Here is a 26,377-nt window from a genome sequence, read left to right on the forward strand (position 1 = left end):
GAACAGTGTTGTTCCTGTCGGTCGCTTTTCTGTGCATTTCTGTTTGTATTTTACCTTCCTGTAAATTGACCCGGACGTCCAAAAACGTTATAGTGGACTTGGAGGTTTCCCAAGTGAGTTGTATTCTTTCGTTTTTCAGGTTCAATTCAGTTAGTGCTTGTTGTAACGTGTCTTCCGTGTTCTTCCATATGAAAAATATGGCGTCTATATACTGTACTATTATTTTCAGATTGTCAGTCCATGTGGGATTGTTCAGTATGTGCTCCTCCTCATATGCCTTCATGTACAGATTAGCATATACAGGGGCTGCGCAATTGCCCATAGATGTCCCAACTAGTTGTTGGTACCACTCATTGTTAGCCTTAAAGTAGCTGTGATATAGCGTGAAAATTGTCAGTTCCATAAGAAAGATCTGCATGGGTTCATCATAATCAGTTGATAGGATGGCTTGTTCCATTGCTTCGATGCCTGCTCCATGGGGTATTGAAGTATATAATGACTTCACGTCAGCTGTACACAGAATCATTTCCTCATTTCCTTCAAGCTCCAACTGGTTTAGCCTTGTCAAAAAATCGGTGGAGTCTCTGATGTATGTCATCATGTTTTGTACTGAGGGTTGCATATATTTGTCAATGAATTGACCTGTAGCTTCATGTATGCTGTTTCTCGTGGATACAATGGGACGTAGTGGAGGGTCCCATAAATTTTTATGAACCTTCGGCATCATGTAGAACATCGGGCTACTGGGATTCTCCTTCAGCAAGAATCTCTTAGTTTTGTCGCTGATGGTGCCATTTTCCTTCGCTCTATTAATTAGTTCAGTCAACTTCTTGGTGTATTCTTTAGTGGGATTTGAATTCAATTTCGCATAGGTATTGGAGTCAGCTAAATGTTCTTCAATTTTTTGTTGATACATAGTGGCATTCATTATCACAAGGCCTCCGCCTTTATCTGCTTTGGTACACACTATCTCTTTGTTACCAGCAAGTTTTTTCAAAGTATCCAGGTCTTTATTGGTCAGGTTTCCGCGTGGTTTTTTCTCCAATTTTATTCTATGTAAATCTTGTTTGACTATGGTCTCAAATAAGTCAAGTGTTTTGTGACTCAAAGGTGCCATAAAAGTACTTCTGGCTCATAATCCTTTAAGCTGATCCTGTTCTGTTGTCAAGGGTTTATCCACTACATGATCGAAGAAATAACGCAGCCTTAATTTGCGCATGAGTTGAAAAAAAACTGATCTCCAGTTCCAGTGAGTTAATCATGGTGGTGGGAACAAAGGAAGTACCTTTTTCCAGTACTGCAAGTTCTTGGTCTGTCAACTTATAATTAGATATGTTGATCACTAGGTGGGTTTTGGTGTTGTCTCCTTTTTCTCTTTCTCCTTTGTTTTTGTTGTCACGCTCCTTGTGTTTAGAGGATCCTTTTCTCCTCCTGGATCTCCTTGTGGGTCTGGGCCTTCGACTAAAAAATGCTCATCAGTGGTACCACACACTGCTGAAGTCGTTGGTTTTTCAGCTACTGTCGTGTCCTCTTTGGTGGTCGTTTCTGTGTTGGATTGTGAAGTTTGTGGTGCCTTCTTGGGCGGATAGTTTCTGTTTGGTGGTGGTTTATTGGTAGTGTCACTTCCTGATGATGAAGTATCCGTATATGGGGTATATGGGCGATTTCTTCTTCTCTGGGCATACACATCTGCCCATGTGTATACCTCCCCTAGCTTGTAATCAAGCGTATCCCGATTGAATTTTCTGATTTTTCTCTCGTTGACCTCTTGAGTGTGACGATCTATTTGTTCTTTTGCATCCTTTAAGACTGCATCTAGTTCTTCCGTGGTCATCATTTTAGACAGATCTTCTGTAAGTTCCTCCATTTCTTTTGTCAAATCTATCAGGATAAGTGAAAGCTCTTCTATAATTAATAGGATGAGATCCAACGAACATCGGTTCAAAATGGCATACCATTTATCTTGAAAAGCTTTAGAGTTTTTGCAGAGGGACGGCTTGAGGGCTATTCGCAGACCTCTGGGTATGCGTTGAGCTTTATGGTAGCGGATAAGTGTGCTAGCATGCAATTTTTGGTTGATATGGCGCTTAGAGATGTAGATAAGTTGTTTCAGATTTTGTGCCTTTGTCCTACTGGAGGGCGTTTGAGTCATCTCCTCCTGAATTAAGGAATAAATTCTAGAGGCTTCCCCCTCTTGAAACGCAAAAGTGTCGGCCCTTGCTTCTGTGCTCTTCGTAATCTCTTCATATTGCATTTTGAGAGATATATGTTGTTGTTTTTAGTTTCTTGCGTGCTGCTCGCCTGCGTGGCAAGATATGTTTCAGAACTGAAATAGGATGAGGCTAGAGCGCACTGCTTCCTTTTTAAATGAAATGTTCTTACTTTCGCTTGTGACCTTTTTCTGTTAAGCGTGCAGTCAAGGCGGCGCCTCTTGCCTATAGGCACCCAATGAACAATCCAACAAGTAGTGCTTCCCACTGACAAAGTAGAAGCATCCCCTGACGCACAGCTGTGAAATCCTACTGGGAATGACCCAGAGTTCCTCTAAAGTTTATAAATGCACAAATTTTCAATGTTCATGTGTCTCTTTATTTGTCAAAGAAGTATTCTTTTGATTAAGTTCATCAAATTCATCATTTAGAAGGCATTTTAATCGTACTCAAGTCCAATGCATTTCGGTCATTTAGACCTTCATCTGGGACCACATGAGCTGAAACAAGGTATAACAAAATGCCATGTCAGAAAAATAATAAGGAATAATATCAGATAAGTACATGCTGTTCATTTATGTAATACTGTTTGTAGTGACTTTCTGTGCATCTCACCCAAGTGCAAAACCAGCGTTAGTGTTTTCGTGACATAATATTGCAAAAATGCCCATTCTGGCACTCACATTTGTTGTCCTTGATAACGTTTTACACTGTTGCTATGTTAGCGAAACTGTCAAGGAAAGCGTAAGAACAACTTTGATATAGAGCCTCTTTTCGCATACACGATAGTCAAGAGAAACTCGTTTAAGTGCATCATTGTGTTGATTTTCACTCACTTTCTCGACGCATTGAACAGCGTCTCCTCCCTCCTGCTCTCGGTCAAAAACCGCAGTCAGCAATCTCCCGGCATTCGCAAGAAACCGGTCCAATCACCCATATTATAACTCAATGTGCGGTAAACGTTACTCTAACTGTCATTCTGATTGGATGATTCCCGGTCACGTGAGCGGGATTTCTGCCAATCATACACGTCTCTAATACAAATAGCTGTCGCTAAAGCTTTCTAATGTAAATCATGATAGAAAAACATGTCGTACACATCCTCTCACTCGATGCTATTACCATAGATGAACTAGTGACATTATAAAATGAAACATAAAAATAAAGATGAGTGAAAAACATTCATCATCATCAGCACGATGTGACAATGTAGCCAAAGAAATGAAATAACAAAATACTTTACAAGTAGATGGCTACTACATCCACCAGTGTGGGTAAGGTCATGAACATTCCAAGGGCAGAACTGTTGAAGACACGTATCAAGACCAAACAAGAAAGAATGACAGTTGTATCAAAATATTCAACCATGAGTTATAAATTCAAAAGAATCATACGGACCCATTGGAGTATCCTACGAGCAGAAGTTGACTTCAAACCTAGCTTTGAACAACAGCCTATTTTTGCCTTTACCAGGGGCAAAAATCTAGGAGAACTATTGAAACAAAAAAGATCTAAAGATGACACTTACCGAGGAACAAGACCGTGCCTTCAACGTGGACACTGCAATAACATTATAAGAGGAAATACGATCACACACCCTATGAAGGGACATAACATAAAGCTACGTGTTAATGCTACCTGTGACACGGCCAACGCCATCTACATGTTAAAATGTCCATGCGGAAAGGCTTACGTAGGAAAGACAACCCGAAAAATAAAAACACGACTAAATGAACATAAATCTAATATAAGAACGGCGAACGTCAAATCCACAATAGCGTTGCATTTCAATGAAGCAAGCATAACGTCTCACAACTTCAATTTACCATCCTGGAAGTAATTGAAAAAATAGAAGGTCGAGACAATAACAGGTTTCTCCTTCAGAGGGAGAACAGTTGGATGTATCTGCTGAATACTCATAAGCCCTTTGGACTCAATGATCGGGTAGAATTTATGTGCTATTTATGAACACGCATGATAGATGTATAGAAGCACAGCCTTGCTCTGCCTTACCCACACTGGTGGATGTAGTAGCCATCTACTTGTAAAGTATTTTGTTATTTCATTTCTTTGGCTACATTGTCACATCGTGCTGATGATGATGAACGTTTTTCACTCATCTTTATTTTTATGTTTCATTTTATAATGCGACTAGTTCATCTATGGTAATAGCATCGAGTGAGAGGATGCGTACAACATGTTTTTCTATCATGATTTACATTAGAAAGCTTTAGTGACAGCTATTTGTATTAGAGACGCGTATGATTGGCAGAAATCCCGCTCACATGACCGGGAATCATCCAATCAGAATGACAGTTAGAGTAACGTTTACCGCACATTGAGTTATAATATGGGTAATTGGACCGGCTTCTTGCGAATGCCGGGAGATTGCCGACTGCGGTTTATGACCGAGAGCAGGAGAGAGGAGACGCTGTTCAATGCGTCGAGAAAGTGAGTTAAAATCAACACAATGATGCACTTAAACGAGTTTCTCTTGACTATCGTGTATGCGAAAGGAGGCTCTATATCAAAGTTGTTCTTACGCTTTCCTTGAAAGTTTCGCTAGCATAGCAACAGTGTAAAACATTATCAAGGACAACAAATGTGAGTGCCCTAATGGGCATTTTTGCAATATTATGTCACGAAAACACTAAAGCTGGTTTTGCACTTGGGTGAGATGCACAGAAAGTCACTACAAACAGTATTACATAAATGAACAGCATGTACTTATCTGATATTATTCCTTATTATTTTTCTGACATGGCATTTTGTTATACCTTGTTTCAGCTCATGTGGTCCCAGATGAAGGTCTAAATGACCGAAATGTATTGGACTTGAGTACGATTAAAATGCATTCTAAATGATGAATTTGATGAACTTAATCAAAACAATACTTCTTTGACAAATAAAGAGACACATGAACATGAAAATGTGTGCATTTACAAACTTTAGAGGAACTCTGGGTCTTCCCAGTAGGATTTCACAGCTGTGCATCAGGGGATGCTTCTACTTTGTCAGTGGGAAGCACTACTTGTTGGATTACTCCTTATGAGTGACCCATCCTGCAGTGTCTAGTTAACAACAATTGATTGCAGAAATGTAGGATTCATAACATTATCTGCAAATTTGACAAATAATTGAATGTCTTTACATTGTTTTTAATCAGAGCGGTGCTCCTCTATACCTGAGCTGCAGCCAGGTGGGGTGAAGCGCCATCCCCACAACTAATTGGTGAGTGGCTAACAACTATGCAGTATATATTAGTAATGTACATGTGTTGTTGACAACTTTGACATGATGCTGTAATGATACATCCATGTAATTTCTGTTGTCTATATTCTTGTTCATTTTTGTCTTGTGTTTCTCCTTGTCTTCTGTCCATTACACAACGTCACAACAGTATTGTGGTGGATTATACAACCTGGATCTTGCAGGTGATAGATATTTCAATTTTAATCTTCACTATATAGCAGTAGCAACCATCTTGGTCCTGATGAATGCAGTGGCATACAAGCCACGATTGCTGAAACATGTCGACCTACATTGCTAACAGATATTATGTTAAATCTGTTACTCTTTTCACATAATATTTAGATTTGGACGAGCTGAGAGAAAATATTAAAAATTAAGCTTCTAATCAGTTCTATCCAATTTTATTTAAGTCTCACTTACACTTGTGCACTGCTTTTTCAGGTGCCTTTCACATTAATTCATCTCTGCACCACCCATCTGATAAACACACTACTTAAAGGTGTGGTCACAGCCCCTATACCATCCCTAGGCTGTGGCCATCTACTCCTGGGTAAGGAGAACCCAGATGATGTAAAAGGACGGTACAACGGCAACTGATGGGAGATATTTCACCAATACCCTTGAGTTTTTGCCCATGGTTATTTTGTTATACACACTTGTACCCTTGAGTTTCCACTTTATTATAAATTATTAACTGATTGTGTTTTGGACGGTATTCTGAGTTGAGTTCCACTTTCTGTTTGACCCCTAGATACTGTTTGTTGTTAGTGCTATCTCCCTGGGGCATGTATCTAGTAGAGGGTCATTAAGCTTGCCCTCGGACCCCCATTCTAACTGTTGTGTTTTGTATGTAAAGAGGGAAGCCATGTGCCCAGATAGATATATTACCAGAGAGGATGAGGAGGACATGGAAGAAGAAGTATCAGTAACAATGCACAATCATGACCAAAAGTGTGATCTGAATGGTGCAGGTGAAAATGGGTACCTTCCCTGCCTTTTGTTGAATAAGCGGGATGGGTTACATCCTCCTTTGCAGTCCATGCATGTGCCTTTTGGCTCTTTGTATTATCATTCGCAGATTCCATTCATGTGCTATGTTTAATTTCACTTATGTTCTAAGTTCTCTTTAGAGTGTCTGTTAAAGGTTCAGGTAAAAAGCTTCATTTGCATCTGGAGCCGTTCAGAGTTAGATGCACCGCTGTGCTGCAAAGTATAAGCTACTTGTTAGAAATGGTGGTCTCTAGTTGGCAAAGGTAGGTAACTTTGACCAAGCAGGGGCCCTTACTTCTAGTCAGGGTAAGGGGGCTACACTCCTAAAACAATGCCTGCTCACCCCCTTGGTAGATAGGCACGTGCAGGAAGGCTTATCCCAGAGGCAGTGTGTAAAGCATTTGTGAACATATACAGTAATACAGTGAAAACACTACAAATGGACCCCACACCAGTTTTGAAAAATAAGTAATATTTACTAGACTTAACACACGACCAAATGAAAAAAAAACAATACACTATCAAGAATATGACTCCAAAATGGTAGAAATAGCTTAGTTCAATGTAAATGGTAAATGCAACACTTTAACCTCAAAGTACCTTGGATGCGTCACGCAAAACAAACAAAAGGGTCGCAGGGAAGGTGATGCGCCAATTCCTTGCTTCGGGGGAGGTGATGTATCTGTTCCTTACTGCAGCACAGGGAAGGTGATGCATTGGTTCCTTACCGGAGAGAAGGTGAAGCGTCAGTTTCTTACTGCGTTCCAGTTACGATGCAACAAAATCATGCTTTGATGTGATGCGACGATCCGGTGCGATGTGTCAAAATGGCGGCTTTGATGCAAAGCAACAACATGGATGAAATGAGTGCACGCCCGACGCCAGTGCCGAAAAATTGGTAACAGGCCCTGCAACACCTTTCTCCGTTGATGCGACGGCAACCTCTGGGGTGGTTACACGTTTCTCCGGGGTATCCAACACGCTTCTTCGGTGATGCAACTGCAAACAGCTGCGGCGGCGACACACTTCTTCGGTGATACAAAGGCAACTGCTGCGGCTGCGACACGCTTCTTCCTCGTTGCGTCGCACTTCCAGCTCCCAGCAATACGCAGTCTCCAGAAGGCCCAAAACAACAACAGGCACCTCACTGCAGGTAGAATTTCCAGCAAGGAAATTCAGGGGGAGCTGGTGGTGAAGTCTTTGTGTCCATGAGACTTCTGAACAGGAGGCAAGCTCAGCTTCAAACCCTTGGAGATCTTCCTCAAGATAGTAAAAGTACATACAAAGTTCCTTTTTTCCTTTCCTTGTAATGTAATGTAATGTATCCAGTATTTATAATGCGCTCTTTCACCCCATGGGTATCCTGGCACTGAAAAGACCGACGGTTCCACTACACACGCAGAGATTACCTACTGCAAGTGATGCAACACTACACCCTGGGGAAAAGATGAGTTAAAAAAAAATTCTAAACTGTACAGAATCCTCTAGTTCTCTGATGTCAAATTGGAGGTTATTCCACAGCTGCACAGCTGCACAGCTGAATTCTCTGCCATCAAATCTGGAAGTTCATGCTTTAGTGGTGCGGATAAGGTGAGCAGCAGAGGAGCGAAGAGTTTATGGTGGGGATTACCAAGCACATTTGTTCTGCAAGGGCCGGGGTCAAAGCCCATGGAGGGCCTTGAACACAATGCATGCAGCTTTAAACTGGATTCTCTGGACCAGAGGAAACCAGTGAAGATCGATAAGAGCTGCAGATGCAGAGTCATCCAATCTCCTCTTTAAGGCTAACTTGGCGGCTATTGTTTGTATTCTTTGTAGTCTCTTAGTGAGAAAATTAGGTGCTCTTAGAAGCAGGGCATTAGAGTAGCCTAACTGACTCAGAATGACGCTTCTGACTACTAAAGCCCTGGCTCTACAGAGGCAACATGGGAAGGATCTTCCGCAAAGCTTTAATAAGGGAGAAACAAGTGCCAACTGTTTCATTTACAAGTTTCTCTATACTCAGCTTATTGTCGAAAACTACCCCCAGATTGTGCACATCAGCCGCTGGTTTGGGAGGAGTGTCTGTCTGGATAGGCCAAAATTCATCTGGAAGTGGGTGAGGGACTTTTTTCACTGTGCAGTGCAGAATTTCTGTTCACCATTAAATTGCAGGTAATTATCCATAAACCAACTAGCAGTCTTCTGCATACACTCTTGAAAGTCACTAAGTGACGCAGACTCCCTGCCTTCCAGAGACAGGAAGAGCTGCGTGTTGTCAGCATAATTCTCCAGCTTGATGTTATAAGATTTGGCAATAAGTAAACCACTGCATGCCTACCCCAAACAGCAAACAGCACAGGGACAGTCTCCTACTGCAGCTTCCTTGGTTTCTCTCCTTGGCAAAGGTTTGTCTTGACCCCCAGAAGTGATCTAAAGTTCTGGGGTCTGGGCCCCAATATTTATACTGCAAAATAATTTGTTCTCTGAAGGCAGAAAGTGTCTGTGCCCAGCCAAAACCAGTTCTGACCTCCCTGGTGCAGCTTCCTGGCAGGAGGTGGAGACAGCAATGTTGGAAGCAGACCTGGCCCAGGTAGCTGAAAGGAAATCTCCTCTCCCTACTTTCTATTCTATGAAGGCTTAGGCAAGTGAAAGGAAATCTCCCCCCCCCCCTACTCTCTATTCAATGCAAGGCCTATTCAGCCCATGCCCTGACCCATTAGACTGCTGGAGGCAAGGCCCTCTCCAGCCCCCAGTCACTCACAAACCAGACATGGAATACACAAACCTAGCGGAGGCATGCTGCATGGTTAGGCAAGTAAATACCTACTTTCTAAAAGTGGTATTTGCAAAGACAGAATGTAAAAATCACTCACACTAAAAGATGTATTTTAACATTCTGAGTTCAGGCATACTAAACTTTATTTTCCTATCTTGTACATATATGTTATAATCAAACTGCCCATTCTGGCCCATGGTAACAGATAGCCTTGAAATAGTGAAAAACAAAATTGGCTGTAATTCACTATTAGGGCATGCCACACACACCAGGGCATGTCCTACCTTTCACATACAATGCACCCTGCCCTTGGACCTACCTTAGGGGTGACTAACATGTGTAAAAGGGAAGGTTTAGAGACTGGCAAGTGGGAGCACTTGCCAAGTCGACATGGCAGTCTCAGACTGCACACAGGCTCTGCAATGGCAGGCCTGAGCCATATTTTACAAGCTGCTTCTGTGGGTGGTACAACCAGTGCTGCAAGCTCACCAGCCACATTTGATTTACAGGCCCTGGGCACACATGGTGCACTGTACTTTGGTCCAACAAGTAAATCAAATAGCCAATCATGGAGTCACTAATCCGTTACAACACTTTACAATAGGGAGCACTTTGGCACTGAATAGCAGTGACAGAGTGCCCAAAGCATCTAGACCAGCTCATACATAGCAAAAACACAGGAGGCAACACCAAAAATGGAAGGGAGACCCAATCCAATGGTGCCAGGTCTAACACTACTGAAAACGACTTTTGTCCTGCTACATTTTGAACAATAGTATTTGATTTATCTGAGAAATTCAAATAATGAGACTCTAATGGAGACAGTAGACAAAGGTTCCTCAGTGTCTGAGACAAAAACGTTAGGAAGCCACACTCTTCACTTAGGAATTGTTACAATAAAATGTCTGGCTTCGGTGCTACATTCTCCGATCATAAAAAGAAAAAGCTATACAAAGCACAGCATAGGAATCCATGTACAACGCACCCAAAGATTATTTGCTATTTTTGTTATTTTCTATAAAACAATAACTACCAATCGAAACCAATGACTATGCTGTTATTAGAAGGCATGGGCGCCGAGTACTAGACTGATTTAAAATTTCTTTAACAGAGAAGTAAAATATGTTCAGTGGTTTTTGGCAGAAGCTGTGTGCTGCTAAATGCACAACTTCCTGTCTAAGTAGCCAGAGTCTCACAGGAGTATGTCTTCATTTTACCAGCTGGATTAGATTTTTTTCCTCCGATACCACAACAGTAATAGAAACAGTAACTGAAAAGAGAATTTTCATTTGGTAAAAATCCTTTAGCTTGTACAGTATTACATATATTGATGGTGGGATGCAACGCACACGTTTAACACTTTTAATTACAATGTTTCCTTGATTCAGTAATTGCAAAAAAAGGAATAGCTGGAATTGTATGTTAAAATGTAATGTACTAAGCCTAAATTAGCTCTACAACTTGAGCAAGTAGAACAATGTGAATGTATGTTTTTAATCTTTACAAAACATTACTCCAGCGAGGAAATGATGTTGTTTCCTCAAAACAAAATGAGTAAAATGTGTTCACTTGGAGTAAGCATATCACTCTTGGTCAATGGTGCATGCACCATTGCATCCTGAATCTGTTGCATCTGGTTGTCGAACTCGTAACCTGGTCCTAGAAGTCTATGGAAGTCTAAGGATAGAGGCAGCATAAACGAGTCTGTCCACTCCCCTGAGACCCATATTTTTACATTCCTAATAACAGCTTTCTACCAAGTATAGCCAAGGCCATAACCAAGTCAGAGCTGGCTGACAGGTGTTGATAGGTGTATGACCAGTTCTCTCGGGGTATGTACAACATAGTGGAAACTAGGCAATACCTCTGTCCCTGGAACCAGAGAAGACAAATACAACTGCAAGCGTATTGAATTGCCAAGTACCTCCTTTGGGCTTTGAGTTCCAGTGGGTAGCAAAGTTGATCAATGAAGGTTTCAATAAATCAATGAAGCAACGTATTTATAAAGTGCTAAAATAAAGGTGATTAAGCACTGCTGCAACTGCAGTGAACAATTTCTCAGAACCAATTTGTTTTGAGGGCCTTTGTAAGAAGCACTTGTTGGTCAATGGTCCAGTGACCATCTGGTAGGCACTTCACGGTGATGTTGGCAACAGTTCTGCTACAGGTCTATGGCATAGTAAATGCAAAATTGCTTGCAAGGGTATTTTTTGTGTGTATTTGAACTCATTTGGAAACAGGATATTGATCAAACTTAACTGATAGTGATTTTGAGATCAACTTAAATTAATTAGAAAACCTGTTTTTCATCTGATTCAACACTCATTTGATTGACAAAGTGGTAACAACTCACTGTAGTAAAATGCTACACGGGAAGTAGTTTTTATGAAAAAAGTTTTTATATATCAAATTTGCATTTCATGGGGTACAGTTTTTTAAAAAAGCAATAAAGAATTTTCAGCAATGTACCAGTGGACAAGACATATATAAATTATTCTTTGAAAACCACTTGCGTTGTAGTCCACTCTTTATAAGTTATAGGTTAAGTTAAGTTAAAATTTGGTAGAGCGCAACAGCTGCCCCAGCAAAGGGGCGTCGCGGCGCTAAAGAACCACAGAATCATCTGGGGGGGGGGGGGGGGGGGAGCCAGAAATCAAGGACCTAAAGGGGGGGAAACAGAAAGGTTTTGACAGCTCGCCGGAAGGCCAACAGGTTTTCCATAGAGCGAACAGATGCAGGCAGACTGTTCCAGAGTTTGGCTCCTAGAACTCTAAAGGAGCGTCCGCCTGTGCGAGCTAACTGTGTGCGGGGAACTGTCAAGAAATGTTGGCCAAGAGAGCGCAAATTGCGCTGTGGCACAGGAGAGGACAGAGAAGTTCAGGGCGTCCAGTTTTGAGAATTTTGAAGATCATAACAAGAGCTTTAAACTGGATGCGGAACTCAATCGGCAGCCAATGCAGTTTCCGTATAGTGGCTCTAGCCGAACACCTACAGGGAAGTCCAACCAACGTTCTGGCAGCGGTATTCTGTATGCGCTGCAGGCGCACAATCTCAGCTTTGTTGGCGCCCAGGAGTAACACGTCAGCGTAGTCTAGGCGGGACAGAATAGTGGCTTGTATAATTGTTTGACGGACCTTGGAATCAAAGAAGCCAAGTATCGGATTAAGGCTCCTCATCAAGCCCACACAGGTGGCCGCTACTCTTTTTGTGTGGGTTTGGAAATTGAGTGTTGAATCCATCCAGACACCTAGGTTTTTGACCAGGGATTTGGGAGGAGGAATGGTGCCTAACGACAGAGGCCACCAGTGTTGGTTCCAGTATTTGGTGTTCTTTCCAAGGAGCAGTACCTCCGTTTTGCCTGCATTAAGCTGCAGGCAATTATCCGTCATCCATTGGGCTACGGCAGCCAGCCCATCCCTAAACCTCGCTGCAGAGATGGAGGGGCCTTCGGTAAGAGTGATAGCTAGCTGAGTGTCATCAGCGTATGACACCAGCGAGAGGCCCCATTCTCTGGCTACTACTGCAAGCGGCTGAACATATAGGTTGAAAAGGGATGGGCTGAGTGCGGAGCCCTGGGGTACTCCCTGTCTGATGTAATGGGACTGGGAGAGGAAGGGAGGGGCTGAGACCTGAAAAGACCTGTCCTCCAGAAAGGATCGGAACCAGTCCAGTGCACGGTCCGAAATACCTGCCATGTTCAGTCGGTGAAGTAGAATGTTATGCGATACCGTGTCAAAGGCCGCGCTGAGATCTAGTAGGATCAGCGCAGCACTTTGACCGGCATCAAGTATCGTCCGAAGATGTTCTGATGTGGCTAGGAGAGCAGATTCGGTGCTATGGCCTGGTCTGAATCCGTTCTGGGATGGATCTAAGATGTTGTTTAGATCCATATGCTTGGACAGGAAGGTGTTGACGTGAGCCTCTGCAAGTTTGGAGATCCAGGGGAGCAGCGAAATGGGTCTATAATTTTCTGGTTTGGTGGGATCGAGGGTCGGTTTTTTGATGATGGGAGAGACTCGTGCTTGCTTCCAAGCAGTCAGGATATTGGCCGAAGAAAAAGACAGATTTAATATGGATGCTAAGTAAGGTAGAAACACAACGAAACTGAGTCAATATAACCAAAAATAACGTTGTGTAGAATTAATCGGACAAAAAAAGAAGAAGAGATGTGGACTGATGTGTCAGTCCACATCTCTTCTTCTTTTTTTGTTTTTGTATTGCTTTTTTTAAAAACTGCAATTTTGCATTTACTATATCTTAGCCCAAGCTCGCAAGGGTTTATTGGGTCACCCACCTACATATACAGGTCTATGGCATGACGCGTTTTGATGAAATAAGCACAGCTTTAAATATGATATTACTAAATTTGGCAATACAAAGTGGTATTAGTAGTTCCCATGATCGCACTTCCTATTACAGACACAAATTGAACTGGGTTAGGACAAATAGAGAACGCAATGTGTAAGAAAAGTGAGGCTATTGGATATCAGACACCCTACTACCAATGGTGTTAGAAAGGGCGATGGATCAAGGGGACCCCTGCTCATAACAAGAGTATAAGAGATACCAAAGCACTCTGCAGGTAATCCAATTGTTCGAGTTAGTCCAAAAAGTCAAAATAACAGTAAATTCGATCCAAGTCTTGTTTATTGCTTGTGACTTGACATCTTCAGCCATAAAGTAACATCAGAAGGTACAGCCAACACATGCTTCGTCACCCTTGTGACTTCTTCAAGGCTGTAGAAATATTGTACAATAAAAAGTATAAAAATTCAGGCAATATCTTTACATTCTTATCTACATGGTATATGTCAGTAGGCAGGGACTGACCAGCTCAATAATAGTGGAATACATCTAAAAGAGGGTAAAAAAGTCCTAGAAGAAAAGACCCATAGACAAAACACCATGGTATGTGGTTATGTTAGATGAGAAGGGAAATACGGAAAAGAGACAAAAGTTAACTTCAGTCTAGCCTACCTATGTGCAAGGACCCAAACAAAGAAACTTGTATCGGTCTATTTGATGCATTTGATTTGTCTAGATATCAGTGTATAAAACAAACATCACCCAAAGCTGAGCATGCAGAATCTGGTTTAAAAGAGGGAGGAAACAAACCTCTATGTATCGTTGAAATTGCCAATTACTGCAAAGCTATGGCTATGGGACAATCTGTAGAGAGCAATTTCCCAACTTACTAGGAAGTAAGGGAAACAAAAATGTAAGTTAACTATATAGAAATGGCTGACAGACCTTTTGGGTTGTTTCCCTAGAAAGCAAAGCCGACTTGACTCAAGGTGATATATTTTGTCCAGACATAGAGTCACCTGGGTGTCCTGGAAACAGTAGATATGAGCACTTGTTTAAGTTTATCTGTAACAGAAATGATATGTTCCTGGTCACATAACAGGTCAAAAATGTAATGGACTATAATTCCAACCAGTCAAGAAGAAAAGTATTGATCAGAAAAGTATAACCCAAACTCACAGAGTTCGTGATAGGTATAGGTCTTGATAAACAAATGACTAAAATTGTCAGAAATACATAGGATCAGTGGGAGAAATTGAGAGTTCCCGAAATAAACAAGAGTTGGTATGGTAATAAAGGAGGTGACACATGTAAGAAAACAATTATGTGACATGCTATCAATGTGTGTAATTAGTCGTATCCGTGCTCAAAATAATACATTCTATAACTGAAACGAGAACCCACCTACATACACTGTGAGATCCCATGTTATCTCATATGAAAGATAGTTGAAGGTTCTATAGGTTACCATGTTGTCCAGAAATGAAAAGAACATGCCAAAATAGGTGATTCAAACATATCATACTGTGTGTGGCAGAACTGGTGGCGAAGTCAAACAGTTGAAATTGAAATTGAATTGAAATTGAAAGGCTCTTATATAGCGCATGGCTACTCGGAAGCATCCCAGCGCTTGATGTTAAATAGAAGGATGATACAGAGATTGAGAAATGGGGATGGCTAGTCTATAGCCTGGAAAACAATGCTGTTTTTAGTTGTTTTCGAAATGCCAGCAGGCTGGGTTCTAAGCGGAGTGGTAGCGGAAGGGCATTCCACAGCTTTGCTGCATTTCGCGAGAAGAGACGGTCCCCAGATCGGGCTCTGTTGGTCCTAGGTGTTTTAAGGAGATTTTGTTGGTTGGAGCGAAGGTGCCTAGATGGAATGTATGGTCTGATCATTTCATTCATGATGGGGGGGCCATTCCCGTAGAGAGTGTTATGGACCAGACAGAGAGTTTTAAAATGGATCCGCTCTTTAATTGGGAGCCAGTGTAGGGTCCTTAGTGAGGGAGCTGCGGTGGTGCGGTGGCTGGTGCCAGTGAGTAGCCTTGCTGCCGAATTTTGAGCTATCTGAAGTTGACGGATAACTGAGGTGGGGGCTCCTAAGTAGTCCCATAGTCCAGCCTTGACAAAATAAGGGACTGGACTATGGTTTTCTTAGCGGTTTCAGGTAGCGGGGGAAGGATTTTACGGATGGTTTTTATTAGACCGAAGCAGGTAGCCACTGTCTTTTTTGCCTGGGTTTTGAAGGAAAGCTCCATGTCGAGCCAAAACCTGAGGCTTTTTATCTCCGTTTTAGGGGTAGGTCCAGGTCCCATGCAAGGGGGCCACATAGAGGGGGTATTGAAGGTGGCCTTTCTTCCGAGCAACATCAGCTCGGTTTTTCCTCCGTTCAATTTTAGATGGGAAGCATCCATCCATTCTGCGAGTTAAAAAGTGGTTTATCTTAAATAGCACAGTGAGACATTTCATCCATCCCAGGTGTCTTGCCTAATGAGACTGCATCAATGGCCACCACTCAGTAAATCTTGCACCCTCCTGTAAGTAAGTAAAGTAAATACCCAGCGGCATTAGTCCCCAAAAATCAGAAGTGCAAACCTCTAAAAGCTGGAATCAAGTTCAAAACGTGCTAATAAATGGGACGTGCAGGAATAGAAACAAGTATATGAGGTATGAAACCAACCTAAGAGCCAGATGTACGACCATTCACTTCAGCACGTTGCAAATTGCGCCGAATTGCGACTCGCAACTTGTGACTCGCGAAAGTGAATGTACAACAATGTCTCACACACTGTTTGCGATTCCCAATGGGGTCGCAAATTGCATGTCTCATCAATATTTATGAGGCAAGCATAATTTGCAACCCCATTGGGAATGGTTAGCACTCACAGGGATGGTAGCCTGCTGGGGTCAGCAGACCAGCATGCCTGTGACTGCTTTTAAATAAAGCTGTTTTTTTAAAATGCTGCCCATTTTTCTTAAAGAAAAACGGGCTGCATTTGAAAAAGAAAAAGAAAACTTTTCAGTTTCATTTTTAAGGGCAGGCAGTGGACCCTGGGGCCACTGCCTGCTCTCAAAAAATATTTTCACACACACTCATGAAGGATAATGGGTCTCCTGGGGGCCCCTTCCTATTTGCGAGTGGTTCACCACCTACTTGAAGTTGGTGGTAAACTGCTAGTGTTTTGCAACTGCAAATGAGGTCGTAAAACAATAGTACATAGCATTGAGACTTGCTATTAGGAAGGGACGACATTTCCTAATAGGAAGAGTGGCAAACGCAATTTTGCGAGTAAGTAACTCGCACAATAGTGTTTGTACATGCCTTGTTTTTTTTGCAGTCGCAAATGGGATGATCCCCAGGTTGCAACCTTAAAAAAGGGTCGCACATCTGGCCCTAAGTGTGTTGGAGATATGGTAAACTCCTAAAACAAAGATACACAACGTAAAAAAGGAGGCCAAAATTGGAATAGTTTAAGGTTCGTGATATATATCAAAAAGTAAATGCGGTCATGACCGGCCTACCTGTTAGTTGGTCAAAGATATAATATAAATGTCAAAAAAGTATGCTAAACCTTTTATATTGGATAGGAAAAACATGAGAATCCCCTAGTTTCAATCTGTGTAACCACCAGTAGGTTTGGTGTTCTAAATGCAGCAGTGAGACACTGTGCTTGATGCATAAAAATGCGTTGGGGACTATAGTCTTGGAAAGCAGGCTATATTTGCCATGAAAAGGAGTGAAAAGAGGCACGACCATCAGGGTCTCATCAATTTGTAATAAGTGTTAAGAGTTAGTGTAAGAGAAACAGTTGAAAGAAAGGTGTAAGGTGGTTTAAGGCAGAAGAGAGTAAATGCAAAGATCATAGTGTGTAACATATTAGTATGTAGCATATGCACCATTAATTTTAGATGACACGACACACATCCATTGAAACCCATTGTGTTGGGATGTGTGTAGAGGAAAATAATCCTCATTCTTCTTGCATACATTGTGGATGCTATATGATCAATAGAATACACATTAATAGTAGATGCACAACATAGTAGTACAATAGCATCAGTTCCCTTCATGTCAAATTGAAAAACAGTGCAGATAGTTTGATAGTTTTTTAAAGACCATGGTTACCAAACAGAGGAAGATTTGTGCTTTGCTGACATGAGAAAAAGGAAAACAAATAGTGAACAAATGTACTTGATCTACTTGATCAGGTAATAAACGCTTAGTTAGAACCTGCTGGGTACAGTATTAAGTGAAGAAATACGGATGCTTTGTTATAGCATGAACGTATCCTAAAAACGTAACTCAACATTAGTGCTGAGACTCATGATTAATATGGGCGATACATGGATGATGTGCATCTGGGTAAAATGAACAAGTAGATAGTACATGTAACACAGAAACGCTTTAGTCTTGAGGTCTATTGAACATTTAGTCAGTGAAAAACACATGTAGTTCCCTGTCTACATTCAACCCCCTGTCTACAGCACATAGTTTTAGTATCAACTTTGTTTTTGATTTTCTGAGAGCAAGAGTTCTATTCCTTCCTCTAGGGTGAATTTCTATATGTGAAATGCCTTGAGATTTGATATTGATCTTCTCTGATCCTCTATGTGCTAAATTGTAATGTGTAGCTACAGGGTAATTTGGGTAATTGTACTTCTCGCTCTGACATGCTCCTGAATATGTTCCTTAAGGAGAATTGTGCTGCCAATGTAAATTAGTCCACATTGGCATAAAATACAGTACACCACACATTTTGTGCTGCAGTAAATGAATTGTTTAATATGGTATTTTTTAGGAGAATTGTACTGAAATTCTGTTGTTTTGGTCAAGGTAAACTGGCATATTTAGCACTTAGTGCATTTGTAAAAGCCCATTGGTTTGGTTGGTAGCCAAATGGGCCATTCCACTTGTGTCCATTGTGGCATGAAGTTCGGGCATAAAATATTTCTTAAAGTGATATCTCTCCAGTATGTAATATGAGGTGTACTAGAAATGTACTTCTTGAGAGTGCAGTCAAGTTGAAACGCATGCCAGTGCTCACGTATAACTATATGCAATTGGTGACCCTGTGAATAGTATTGTGTGATCAAATTCAGTCTCTGTTTATTGTCTTTTTTTCAGGGTTTTTTTAGCAGAGAACTGCGTGGTGTCTGTAAGATTCGGCTTCTGAGTGGAGTATGTTCAGGGTATCCCCTTTGATTAAATCTTTCCTGCAATGCTAGAAGCTCAATCTTAAATAATTGTCATCATTACAATTGTGTCTGAGTCACGTCATTTCCCCTAATGGGAAGGCATCTTTTTGAGAATTAGGATGTCAACTGTGCATGCAATACAGAGTTACAAGAGGCATGTTTTCTGCATACTTTGGAAACTATCCTGTGCCCCTCAGTATAGAGGATGACGTCCAAAAACTCGATCTGTTTTTTATGTGTGTGGTAGGTAAATTTTAAATTAACGTCATTATTGCTTAAGTGGGTCAGCAAAGTATTTAAACATATTCTATTCCCTTTCCAGATCATGAATATATTGTCAATATACCTTCCCCAATATAGTATAGGATCAGTGCATGTCAGTGGACTATTAGACCACAGATAGTCCTTTTCAAATGCCCCCATATTAATATTCACATATGATGGAGAAAATGTGGCACCCATTGCAACCCCTAGAGCTTGCTGGTACCACTAACCATGGTGTCTAAATACATCGTTTTCCTAATTCAATCGCTTCAGGTGTAAAATCATTGATATAGGTTCATATAATGTTGCATCTCTTTTAGCCAAGATAGAAGCCAGTGCTTTAAGACCTTTCTCTAAAGATATGCAGGTGCATAATGAAGTTATATCCAATGTAACAAAACTAGAGTCATCTGTCCATTCTATATCTTCTAAGTTTTTTGAGTAGATCTTTGGTATCCCATAAGAGTGAAAGTAAGTTAAACACAGATGGCTGAAGAAACATGCTGATATATTCAGAGATCCTTTTGGTGAAAGTCCCAATCCCTGATATTATGGGTCTCCCTGGGGGAAAATCCCCTTTTTTTGTGGGACTTTGAAAGTATATAAATGCAGGGAGCTCTGGGTGTTGCGTTGTACAGGTATTTATATTCTACATCAGTGGTTAGGCGTAGGTCTTGCCAGTGTACTAGTTTAAATCCAATCCTTTTTTTCATTTCTGAAAGCGAGTTGCCAGGTAGTCTCACATAGGCCTTACTATCAGACAGCTGTCTATCAATGTCACTGATGTAATCAATGTCCTGCGTAATAACAATGTTTTCACCTTTATCTGCTTCTTTGATTATAGTGTAAGGAATATTTGATAATGGATGAGGAGCTGCATGTTCTTCCCTGCTGAGGTTGTCCCTAAATGGATTTCTTCTAGGGTAAACAGGTCCTGTATGACAGCCTAGCAAAAAATGTGAATTACGTTGTCTGCTGGTAAGGTTGGAATGAAGCTTGATTTTTGTTTAAGACCACTGTCAACATTCAGATTTGAGGCAATTTCTAGATCTGACAAATATCCAAAAATTGGCGGTGGAGTTTGGTGTGTATCATCCAAAGAAAGTACGATCTGTAAGTCTTGGGTGTCTTTAACTGTCCTGTTACATTGAGGTGTGTACACCAAAGAAGTTACATCATACCTTCTTTGGTTTAAAATCAAACAATTGGATTACCTGTAGAGTTCTGTGGTATCTCTTATACTCCTATTACTAATTGTGTTCTCCAGCTTTTGCTTATGTTCAACAAAGTTTTTGGGACTGTGGTCCCAATATTTAGTTATTCACCCCCTTAAATTATGTCTTTTCTTCAGCATAGGTGGGGCTGGAATTATAAGTAATCAAAGAAAGAGTGTCCGTAGAGGATGGGATACAGAAATGGTTGTCGCACGTGAAGTCTGAGGCCAGTTGTAAGTGGTCAGATAGTAAGACTGTTGGAATTAGGTAGCCTGGCCTAGGGCAAGACTAGCATATCAGAGGCACAGTGTAAAGGTTGCAGACCACCCAAAAGTAATTCCACGCAATAGCACTCAAAAAGAGAACACTACACCAAAATTATATGAAACTACGTACTGCTTTATATAAAAATAATATTCTCTTTGTTGTCAAATATAAGTAGCTCACATATAACTAGCTCAAAACATTTCAAGTCACTTTTAGGATCAACAGTTACACTTTTTAAATTACTAGCAGATTATCACTTTGGCTTTAAAGCAGTTACTATATTCTTGAACTCCTATCACACTTTTGCATTAGGATAAACTGTACTTCAGAATCAATCAGGCTAGATATTACTCCACTAGAATCTTGGGAGAGAACTACGACTCACTAAAAGCAAAAGCAAATATCATCACAGTATTAGCATTCTTTCTAGCAGAGTCACTGGCATTAGGAATCTACATTAACGGTATCTTTCAGTACATTCAAAAGTCCTGTAACCAGTAGTTCTATTTTTCAGGGATATTAACTTATCTCAAGGTTTAGTAACAAGAATACATCTAGTCAGTTCAAGATTGACCAAATCTGATTTCAGTAATGAACTCCAGATTATCCCTTAGCTTAGTTATCAAACAGTAGCCTTTGTATTGGGCTTGAACTCTCAAGTTACTCCCTTCACCAATTCCCTTTGCAGAAGGACACAAGAACTGACCACTGTGTCTCCCGGTAGGCTGGAGCACCACTCAATTGGGTGAAAGTCGCTTCCCCACTGAACTACCTCCTTACTTGTATTTCGATGATCTGGCCCTTCTAAGAAGACGAGTGGTGAAGGCTACACAACAGATTGATTAGGCCCAATCCTGGCGAGGCTCACCGGCCCTCAGGGCACCTCCGCTCCTCCCTCTCGCTCAAGCCAGCTCCTCTGGCGGTGCCCGAGCGGAGGAATGACTTCACCCGCTTCCCCTGTCAGCAGTCGGCCCCTTTATCTCCCCCCTCTTGCTTGCGCCGGTCTCCCTGTGTGGCGCTCGAGCGAGGGGAAGATTTCTTCACGATTACCGCTGTACCTGGCAGAAGGCGGGACTCTCTCCGAGTCTCCCGAGGCAGCCGGCGCTTCTCCTAAACACTCGGCGAGGGTCGCGCTGATCTCTTGCACATGCGCGAGGCGCTCCTACTTGCTTTCCCAGGGGACGCGCTGATCTCCGGGTCATGCGCGAAGCTCTTCCTCCTCTCACCTCCCGCCTCCTCGGATCCGGCTCCGCCTCACGGAGCCCGGCGGCTCAACGGGGCATGCGCGGAGAGCTAGTGTCTCTCCCACAGAGACCGCGCTGATCGCGCTGCGCTGCCCTTCTTCTCCCTCCTCACCTCAGGGCTGGCAGATACAGATCCACAGCGACGCCGCTCACCACGCTGGATTGGGGGGTGCAAGGGGCGGAACAGCCCATTTTCTCCTGGCTCCCTCAGTGCCTGCTGCTCTCCTCAGTGGCGCTCCACCACAGCAGGTGAGAGATGACGCTCCAGGGGATTACGAAGTAGGAGATAGGCTTAGAGCATTTACCAGTCTCTGGTCTGTGGCTGATGATAAGGGTACAGTTTCTACCAGTCTCTCCAACTGGGCAGAGGACCACACCCCGCAGGCTGCAGTCTCCTTCTCCTTAATTCTTCCCCTCCCTGATTTAGAAAAGGGGCAAGCTAGGCGCCCAGGGTCTCCAGTAATCCTTCACAGCGGGGTCAGGACAAATAACCCAAAGGGGGATTTTGAGGTGACAACCCAAGGCAGCTTCCCTATCTAGGAGGTCAACCCTATGTCTAACCTCTCCCACCCTTGGCTACATCCTGTCCTCCAGCTAACTTCCACAGGTAGACAAAATGGCTGCCCCGCATTCCGCCTTATATAGGCTGCCCTTCAGTGGTCCAGAATGGACCAGAAGGTTCTGGAATGCCCTATGGCCAAGTTCTGTTGGTGACAATTGGGGCAGTTGGTGGCCACCATTTTAGGTGGTGCCAACTTTCCTGTCAGAACAGGCCTCTGGACCTGAGGTAAAAAACTATGAGGGGGAGAGGGAACACCTATCCCCCTGGCCAACACCTACAAAAAGTCAGTAGACACAAAAATTAATAAGAGTTTGAGGGGCAAAAAGGGGACAAAATAAATAAAAATTAGGAGGGACTTCGCCAAAAAGCCAGACAGGTTTAACACGCGTCCCCCCCAGCTGAAAGTGGGGAGAACTACCCAACCCCTTGGGAGTCCTCATCACTAAGGCGGAAATACCTGGAGAGACCGTCTGCATTGGCGTGGTCCACTCCAGGCCGATGTTCCACCCGGAAGTCCATTCCCTGTAGGGAGATGGACCACCTCAACAACTTGGGATTTTCCCCCTTCATCTGCATCAGCCAACGAAGGGGTCGGTGGTCAGTCTGAACCAGGAAGTGCGAGCCAAAGAGGTATGGCCGCAGCTTCTTCAGAGCCCACACCACCGCAAAAGCTTCCCTCTCAATGGCACTCCACTTCTGTTCCCGGGGAAGCAGTCTCCTGGATAAGAAGACTACGGGTTGATCCAGGCCCTCTTCATTCAGTTGCGATAACACTGCCCCAATGCCATGTTCTGATGCATCTGTTTGGACAATGAACTCCTTGGAGAAGTCTGGGGCCCTCAGGACCGGTGCCACACACATTGCCTGTTTCAACTTTTCAAAGGCTTGCTGACAAGCCTTTGTCCAAACTACCCGTCGAGGTTGTTTCTTGGAGGTGAGCTCTGTGAGGGGCGCTACAATAGTGCCATACCCCTTCACAAAGCGACGGTAGTATCCTGTGAGGCCCAGGAAAGCTCGGACCTCAGTCTGTGTCTTGGGGGGTTCCCAGGCCATGATTGCCTCAATCTTCGCCTGCAGGGGCTGCACAGTCCCCCTACCCACCAAGTGTCCAAGGTACACAACCGACCCCTGCCCAATCTGGCATTTGCTGGCTTTGATGGTCAATCCAGCTTGTCTCAGGGCCTGGAGAACGGCCTGCAAATGCTGCAGATGGTCCTCCCAACTGCTACTGAAGACAGCAATGTCATCCAAGTAAGCAGCAGAGAAACTCTCCATTCCAGAGAGGACCTGGTTCACCAGCCGCTGAAATGTGGCGGGGGCGTTCTTGAGCCCAAAGGGCATCACACAGAACTGGTAGTGTCCCTCAGGCATGGAGAAGGCTGACCTTTCCCTTGCTCCATCTGTCAAGGAGATCTGCCAGTACCCTGAAGTGAGGTCAAAGGTACTCAGATATTGGGCAGCTCCTAGCCGGTCAATCAATTCATCCGCCCTAGGGATCGGATGAGCATCAGTACTTGTCACTGAATTCAGTCCTCGGTAATCCACACAGAACCTAAGTTCAGGTGTGGTGCCTGGGGGTGCGGCTTTTGGCACGAGCACCACCGGACTGGACCAAGGGCTGTTGGAAGGTTCAATTACTCCCAGCTCTAGCATCTTGGCAACTTCTCCATGGATGCTAGCCTTCACCTTGTCAGACAGCCGGTAGGTCTTGGACTTCACTGGTGGGCTGTCTCCTGTGTCCACATCATGGGTACACAGGTGGGTCCTTCCCGGGACAAGGGAGAACAACGAAGAGTACTGCTCCAGGATCTGGCGGCAGTCCTCCCGTTGCTCAGGAGTTAGAGTAGGAGAGAGAATCACTCCCTCCACTGACCCATCCTTCTCTTGGGACGAAAAGAGATCTGGGAGAGGTTCGCTTTCCGCTTCCTCTTCCCCGTCAGTCACCATCATCAGCATGACTTCGGGCCTCTCATGGTGGGGCTTGAGTCGGTTGGCATGCAGCACCCGTAGGGGCTGTCGAGGGGTCTTAAGGTCCACCAGGTATGTGGCCTTACCCTTCTTCTCCAACACCTCAAAGGGGCCTGTCCAGCGATCCTGGAGGGCGCTAAGCTCTCCAGGCTCCATCACCCACACTTTCTGTCTAGGCTCCAATTCCACCTGGTGAGCATTGTGGTCATACCACTCCTTCATGACTGCCTGGCTGGCCTCCAAGTTGTCAGAAGCTTGCTTCCACAACTTTGCCATTTGGCTCCTGAAGGCCAGCATGTAGCTCACCACATCCTGGGGGGGTTTCCTGGGAGATTTCTCCCAACCATCCTTCACCAGGCTGAGAGGACCGCGTACAGGGTGCCCATACAGAAGCTCAAAGGGGCTGAAGCCCACTCCCTTCTGGGGCACTTCCCTGTAGAAAAAGAGTAAACAGGGTAGGAGGACATCCCATTTCCTCCGCAGGCTCTCGGGCAGACTTCTGATCATGCCCTTCAAGGTCTTATTAAACCTCTCAACCAGTCCATTCGACTCGGGGTGATAAGGAGTGGTGAACCGGTAGGTCACTCCACACTCCTTCCACATTGCCCGCATGTAAGCTGACAGGAAGTTGGTCCCCCTGTCGGACACAACTTCCTTGGGAAATCCCACTCGGGTAAAGATTCCCATTAGGGCTCTTGCCACTACAGGTGCAGTGACTGTCCTCAGAGGTATGGCCTCTGGGTACCGTGTGGCATGATCCACCAGTACCAGGATAAACCTGTGACCAGCTGCTTTTGGTGGATCCAAAGGCCCTACAATGTCGATGCCCACCCTCTCAAAGGGGGTGCTAAAGACTGGAAGTGGTTCCAGGGGAGCTTTTAGCTTCACCCCTGTTTTCCCACTGGCCTGGCAGGTTACACATGTCCTACAGTATGCGTTGGACGCCACTTTCATCTGAGGCCAGTAAAAGTGGAGGACAAGCCGTGCAAAGGTCTTATCCTGGCCTAAGTGTCCTGCCAGGGGTATGGCATGAGCCAATTCCAAAAGAAAGGCTTGGTACTGTTGCGGGACTACCAAGGCCCTCGATGAACCAGGCGAGGGTACCTTGGGTTCACTGTAGAGGAGTCCATCCTCCCAGTAAATATGGTAATGTCCCGTAACATCACCTGCTGCTTGGGCTTCAGCCTGTCGCCTCAGTCCCTCAAGGGTGGGGCACTCCCTCTGCCCCTTACAGAATTCCTCTCTGGTAGGACCTCCCTCCACATGCCACTCCGCAGGGATGGGTAAATCCTCCAGAGAGTCTACTTCCCCCTCCACGGACTCCTGGTCCACCACCGCAGGTGGCCGATCTGTCTCATGGGGTGTGGAAGCCGGAGCAGGCTTTCTCTGTCTCCGGGTCTGTCCCTTCTTAGCAGCGGGTTGGGCCATTGTTCCAGGCTCCAACCCAGGCAAACTCCCTCTCCGGGCAGTTGCAGACCGTGTGCTAACACAGGCCCAGTCAGGTGTACCCAGCATCGCAGAATGCGTCCGGTATTCCACCTCTCTCCAAGTGTTGTGTTCCATGTCATTCCCCAACAGACAATCGACTGGCACGGCAGGGCTTACAGCAACTCGAAGTGAACCTGCAACCCCCTCCCACTCAAAGGGAACCTCAGCCACTGGATAGTGGCCCATTCTGCCGTCAGCCATCGCGGCGGGGTGGAGTACATTAGGAACAACCTGCTCTGGGGACACCAGCTGACTTCTCACCATAGTCATGCTGGCTCCTGTATCCCTCAGAGCCTCCCCTCTCTGGCCATTGATGGTAACCCATTGCCCATACTTGGTAGTATTTGGGGGCACCTGGATCTTTGGCACCATCTCCCGCTCTCCCAGGGACACTAAGGTGACACCCGCCCACTCACCCCCCTTATCTAAGGGCATCTCCTCCCCGAGCGCTACACTAGCTACTCCCGGTGACTTTCCTCCGGTGGGAGGGGGTGGTCTCTTTGGGCATCTGACATCTCCCTTATAATGTCCAACGCCACCGCATTCAAAACAGTGGGGAACCCTGGGCTGCTGGCTCTGGCCAGGATGAGGGTTCCGGGGCGGGTTTGCCCTAGGGGTGAAACCTGCTCCCTTCCCTTGGAAGTTATTTTGGGGACCTTC

The sequence above is a fragment of the Lissotriton vulgaris genome, chromosome 6 (genome assembly GCF_964263255.1).
Source record: "Lissotriton vulgaris chromosome 6, aLisVul1.2, whole genome shotgun sequence".
NCBI classification, from domain to species: Eukaryota; Metazoa; Chordata; class Amphibia; order Caudata; family Salamandridae; genus Lissotriton; species Lissotriton vulgaris.